The sequence below is a fragment of the Prosopis cineraria genome, unplaced genomic scaffold (genome assembly GCF_029017545.1).
Source record: "Prosopis cineraria cultivar Desert tree isolate PC_DT_omini unplaced genomic scaffold, ASM2901754v1 PC601, whole genome shotgun sequence".
Lineage (NCBI taxonomy): Eukaryota > Viridiplantae > Streptophyta > Magnoliopsida > Fabales > Fabaceae > Prosopis > Prosopis cineraria.
The window spans coordinates 39027-46086 of NW_026555926.1; the positions used below are offsets into that span (position 1 = coordinate 39027).

Below are 7060 nucleotides of genomic sequence, written 5' to 3' on the forward strand. Positions count from 1 at the left end.
ATGTCTGTTCTGACTCAATTGAGACTCTGTTCATCTAGAATGAATTTTCTCAGAACCACCCTCTCTTTTAGTTCTACCAAGAAGATCAAGAATCTCAGAATGCAGGATTGGATTGTTACTTTTAATCATATTTTAAAATAAACAAATAAATGTGCAAACTGACTTGCTCACCAATGGTATGCTGAGAACTTAGATATTATGGTCCTTCATAAACCACCAAGAGGGCAGAGTTTTTCGCATTCCAACCTTGTTTAATTTTGTTGTCCTTTGCGCTGTTTTGTCTGTGGGCTTGTACTCCAATTAGTACATTGAGCAAAGTAAAAGCTAGTTAGAAAAACGCGGGGGGGGGGGGGGGGATAAAGTATTATTCGAATTCTCTGTTTTACTCTTATAAACCCTAAATGTTAATGACTATCATACATTGAGCAAAGTAAAAGTCAGTCAAAACAACTCAAGTAACATAAAATTCAGGTTTTTTTGACAGTGGCGAAACAAGTCAAAAGCAAAACCTACTTCATCAAAGTCTGAACAGCAGCAGAAATAGAATTAGGACGAGTAGCAGAAGTTTTATGCTGATGATTCAGCGAGTTTGGACCACTCCATACAGATACACTGCTTTTAGGAAACAGAGTCGCACATAAGCTGGGAAGCTGAGGGTTTTCAAAACAAAATTTCTCGAGCAACTTGGCTCTCTCCTGTTTACTTCGTGATTCCTACAAACAGAGTAAACAGCATGTATAACTTGCAAGTTGCAACTACATGTAACAGAATAATTGTATCAGTGACAAGATAGATATCTACATACAACTTTTAGGTGTTATCATGAAATGTGAGAGCTATTGAATTGTAAAATTTGTCCCCATATTATAATTTCATTTCAAAATTTGACAGCACACATCTAGAGAGCTTCATTTGAATCCTATCCAGTTCAATACAACAAGTCTTATCTCACTAGATAAGGTCAACCACATGGATTGCACAACATCAATGTGCTCTATCAGTACCTAAGCCCTTTTGGAGATGTTAGATGACAAACGTAGAAGCCATGCCAACTATAACATAATGAGTATTTAGAAATACCTTGTGCTTCTGTTGCTGGATGGCCAAAGCTTGTCCTTCTTGTTCGCCTTTAACAGCAGTTTCATCTCCAAGATGTGACTGCTTAAGATTTTCGCCCTTGTCTTTCTTCTGAATGTCTCCCTCAGTTTCTTCCAAGTCTTCCTCTTCTCCATCCTCCTCCGCCTCCCCTTCTTCTGATCATTGTCATCATCTTCATCTTCGTCATCTTCATCATCCACGTCCATGTCATTGTGCTTCCCCTCAGAAGGACTAGACTGCTTCTCACCAACCTCCGTTTTCACCTCCTCTCCTTTTTCCTCCTCAGCATCCTGATCAGTGCCCTGTGATTCATCCATATTTGAGGATGAATCCTCACTTCCAGGGCTCTCTACCTGCATGGATTCCTTTAAAAACAAGACAACATTACAATTCACGTATGTCGACATAAAAAGCAAGCCAGTCATATTCTTGTATTGTCCAGATGAACATCTACACTAAGTGCTAAATTCTTTTTTTTTTTTAATCATTATTGGGCTGATGTGCAATTATTTGAGTTTGAATTCCCTTAAGATGCACATCATATATGTATATGGGCTCACTATGAATTAGGAAAGTTGAAGGCGTTGCATCCAATCCTGTATTTGTAGTTAATGATATAAACTTAATAAGCTATCATGCATCCTAAATTACTTCCAAATTTCCAGACACATCTCTAAATAAATAAAATGCAGTGTAAAATTTATTTATACCATACCTCTTGTTTAATCTCTCTAGCATGTCTATCATCAACAGATCCAATATTACCCTTGGCCATTCGGGCATTCTCTTCCCTTTCCCTTCTACGGCGCTTTAGGACACAAATAGCACATAAGCAATCGTGTTTATGGCGTCTTCTGCAAGTAGATAATTTTGATGAAACGAAGCAGTAACTATTAAAATCTGTCAGCATCATTACATTCCAGGAGAAGAAAAAAATTTGAATGTAATATAACTGCAAGGTAACCTAAGTTAAAACCTCATCATTCATGGAAAAAAACATCTATTATAGAATTGCCCAACCTTACACAAGAATGGGAGTAAAAATGTAAGATAGGGCATATTGAAGGAATTTCAATTGCCCGAGCTCATGCTAGGAATTAATTTACTTAAAATTTATAGCGGATCTTTTTAAATATCCATGTGAGATTATAGGATAAAGTAGAGTAGAATAAAGTTCATATCCATGCTTGACAAAAAAGCCTGGAAAGAAAAGATCTAGAGGCCTGCAAAAACAAGACAACATGAGATAAAATGGAGTGCCAGTACCTATTTGACACGTGTTAGTAGCCACTCTATTTTGCTGAATAAAAACCACTAACCATCTCCAGAGCTCATGAGGAACTATTAAATCCCACCGGATAACTTTTAGTGTTGGATATCTTTGTAAAGTTGTTAGTTTTGTTTATTTATTTAAAAAAGACAAAATCCTCAACAAGGGGTTTGATCATGGCAAGCAATTTAAAGTCACAATTACATCCACTATTAGCATAATTATTACATTGGTAAAATATAGTCAGCAGGGAAGAAAGTAGTTCAGGAATACACACCCATGACGCTTTTTTGTCTTCTGCTTTGATTGACCACCCTTCGCTACTTTTCCTTCACCAGACTGTCCTCCATCCTCTGCTGAAGTTCCAGTCCACACAAAATTTTTAAAAAAAGGCAAGCTCAAATAGCTATCGGAGTACCATGGTGCAGTATCTTACAAAAATAAAAATCCTCCAAAGGATCAAAAAGTTATGCAACAGAAAAGAAAAACGTTTTGACCTACAAAAGCCCAAGATATTGAACAGGAAAATTACTTCATATCCCACCAAATGCACAGAAAAAAAATAATAAAAAACAGTATTACTTGGTTTTCTGCATTCCATGCAAAAACACAAATATCCTGTCTCCATATGCAATTGTCTAGCTTTTAGCCAAAACAAACAAGGGAAGCCGAAGTAAAAGAAAAAGGGGCTAACATTTTGAACTAGAAAAAAGAGCATCTATAGAAATCATCACACCTTTAGTTGTTTTTGCATGTTCACTGTATAATCCAGCTGCAGTCCAGTACTTCATAAAATTCTTCTTCACACGCCTCATAAGATCCAAGATATAGTCACCTTTATTGTTGTACTTATAACAATTGCTCCAAATGTATTGAACGTCTTTAAACACATCCTCTGAGTCCATATACTTGTCATTCCTTTCAAGACTGCTGCATATAGTTCCAAAATCCATTGGTGTATCTATAATATCAAAATAGTCCTGGTTCCAGACAGCATAATGTCATTAGACACAAAATCACAATCGATAGTATAAACCTTTTTTGTTCTTAAATTTTATTATCAACCACATCAGTCTCAAGGGCCAAATTTGGCAACAACTGACATCTATTAAACAATTACCAACATCCAATAAAAAATTCACAGGAAATACAATGAGTTAGCCATTAAATTAAACTATACTTTTACTTTCCATTTGGCAAATTTTTCATTCGAGGCAGGCTAGGATAAGCACTAAAAATCATTGAAATAAGAATGACACCAACAAATTACTATAGTAAATTACAAGAAGAATTGCAGGTTGTGAAAACACAAAGTTCGTGCTAAGAGTTCGACAATTCAACCAACTACGAAAGCTTTGATCCTTTGGAACTATTTGGCAGCATATCAGAGGAGTTTCATAATGTCCAGGAGAAGAATCATTAAGGGACCCAAACACAACTGGAGAACCATCTACTCGAAGCCAATCCATTGGAAAACCTAGTTGAACATGTTTGTACTTACAGGGATTCCTAGAGCCTCAGGATTCACAGGAACATTGAAGGGTTCAGCAGCATCCATTTTCATCACCTTCCTTATAACCTATGAAAAAGGAGGGGGAGAAAGACAAGATCCAAGGTACAGATGCATTAAGAACTGAAATTGTAAGGCCTGCTTGATTAAAAAGAGACAAACTAGAAAACCATAAAACAAGGAAAACCAGTATGAAAAACATCAACACACCACTAAAGCAGAATCCAATTCTTGCTTATTATATCGTGGATTTTTTTGAGTGGCATTGGTTTCTTTGGCATGACTACTCCCACCCGATGGTGACAATGATTTTCCTGTCTGGTTAGAGCTTGATCCAAAGACCTTTGAGGACTTAATTTTTATACTCCCAGCTTTCTTTGACAGAACACTCAATTTAATCTCGGGCAATGAATTAGCACTGTCTTCTGTTCTCTCAGTATTTACACCTTGTTTCTCGAACCCTTGATGCTGGCTACTCTTATCAGTATCACTTTGAGTAGGGGCATCAGAAGAAGTGGGCTGAGAGTCTAACACTTTTGATGTCCTGAGCTTCACTTTAACGCGCCCAAATGATTTTCCTGCTGCCTTCTCAACAGAACCATCAGGATTTATGTTGGCAAGGTTGTAATGATGGTCTGTCCCAGTCGAAGAAGGTGTATCAGCTTCCATTCCAGAGTCAGATTTATTGTTACCAAATTCATCCAAACCAGATACTTCTTCCTTATTTCCACTTGTCTCATTAGCACTAATTACAGGGGTGACTTTGGCCTTCCCTTTCTTTTGCCCACGCTTGCGCTTCATATTCTAACTAGGTCCCTGAGCAAGTTTTAAAATAAACAGAGACAAAGTTAAATAACCAAATTTCCATCCCATGATCATTTTAAACGTCAAAAATACAACATTAGGAATCATTATACGCTAATTTTGCGCTCACAGATGTTTCACAGGAAGATGTCCTTTTTTCTTTATCTTCTTTCTTACTCTCAGAATATTTCTGATGCCGCAAGAAGTACTTATTCACAAAATCAAAGCGTTTGAACATGAGAACGCAACAGATTTAGCTAAGTTAACTTATATATTAACTAAAACAATTAAAAAAAACAAATAAAAGACATAATTTCCCCCAAAATTTTCAAATGGCAAAATCCCAGAAATGAACACAACTTAAAAATGCTACAACAAAGCAACTAGTGACCTCCCTCCCCAATTTAATGAACGAAAGGGTAAAACCACAGAAATCGGCAAACCCCAAGTTCGAAAACAAGAAACCAAAAACTCTTTAGCACCATAATATATGCAGTCAAGCTCCGTAGAACAGTGAATTTCATATCGAACAGCTAAAAACCGAAATTTGAACAGAAATCGGAGGGGACAAGCAACAACTATAACAGTAGCAGCAAAAGAAAAACAGAGATGAGGAAATGCGTACCTTGGAAATCAGAGTGCCTGGTTGGTGAGTCCCTTTTATACGTTTTGGAAGGCGAAGCGAATTTTATTTTTATTTTGTTTATTTATTTTTTAAGGATTTGAAAGGGGTTTTCGCGTTTTCGATTTTAGAGGGAATTTTGACGACGATTACAGGCGCTGATTTTGAAGGAGACCCCAACGCTGAAGCGCTCAATAAGGGTTGGGAGGTGTTTTTGTTTTTAGTCGTCAAGTCCCAATTAGGTTATTGGGCCATTGGCAAAAAATTTAAAGGCCCATCAATTAATCACAGGGAACACGTATACATGTGACTTGGGAGAGAGATTGGTGAAAATTTATATATATATATATATATATATCTATATACACACACTCTCCCTCCTTTCAAAACAATTTTAAACATTCAACTACATGAAAAATTATGCTCGATATCTAAAAATTAAAAAAATGATTAAAAAAACTGTTGTGATTTTTTTTTTGTTACAACTGGGGACAGATGTAATAATTTTTCTGATTGAATGAAGAGGAAAGATATCACCACATTACACAAGTTAATTCATTTAAATAATTTCATTATTATTTCAATTGATAACATGTCTTTTTAAAATTATTTATATGCTTATTATTATGATTCATATCGAAGCTATTAATCATTAATTAGTATATCTATGTTTACCGTATTATTTAATTGTAAAAGCTATAAACAATTTTATTTTAACTTTCAGATCCCTTTTTCTTTTTTTTTTTCCTTTTTTTGCCAGATCAAGATCCGTTTGAATAAAAGAAACTGCATAGAATTAAAGAAAAGGTTCGGGGGAAAAACAACAACAACTGTGCGTACTAATTATCGTCGTTATTTAGCTAATCCCTAATTATCCCCAATTAATATAAGTTTTAAAATTAAATGGGAAGAATAAAGCAACCAATTGTATGAAAAAAGTTCAGAATATAGAAAGCATATATATAATTAAGGCAATGAAATGGAATTGAAATTTAACATCTATTTATAAAATATATATTACATAAAACATGATTACAAATGAAAATCATGCAAGAACCCCAAACAAGGATTTTGAGCCTCAACCTAATTATACAGTGCCACCCCTTTTTAAGAGAGTTATGAACACCATCATCCGTTTATTTCTACACCTCTTTGATCAACAAAAACTCTATATATATCTCCCTAAAATAATAAATCTAACCCCCCCCCAAAAAAAAAAAAAACATAGAGTTAAGGATTTAAAGAAAGGCAAATTATAACATTAATAGATATATGCCCTAAAGAATATTAGAGAAAATTAACTCAGAAAAAAGAGCTCAAGTTTCTCAAGCCAAAAGGTCTTGTTTGAAAGTGGGAGGACAAGGTTTTGCTTTCTCAAGGCTTTTGCTTGGAGGAATAATGCTATTGGAATATGAAGATGATGTTTGGTTGTTATTATTGATACTGCTGTTGTTGTTTTTTTGTGTTGTGAGGCTACAAGTCGAGGGAATTCGGAGAGCATTTGAACAACGTCTCTCATTGTAGGCCTCACAACACTGTTCTCTTGTAAACACAGCAGAGCGATGAATAACATGTGCATTGCCTCTTCCTTCGCCACCAACGATAGCCTCATGTCGATGATGTTCATCGCTTCTTCCTTTCGTCCATTGGTCGCCTTCTTGCACCATTGCACAAGGTCTACTCCATCTCCGAAATCTCCTACTGGTCGCTGCCCTGTTATCAATGCTAACAAACTACTCCAAAACTATAAACATCA

At 35.7% G+C, this 7060-nt stretch overlaps 1 pseudogene; it reads right to left on the reverse strand.

Moving 5' to 3' along the window:
* Nucleotides 1-364: 364 nt before the first annotated feature.
* On the reverse strand, nt 365-5479 carry LOC129297734 (uncharacterized; annotated as a pseudogene).
* Nucleotides 5480-7060: the final 1581 nt, after the last annotated feature.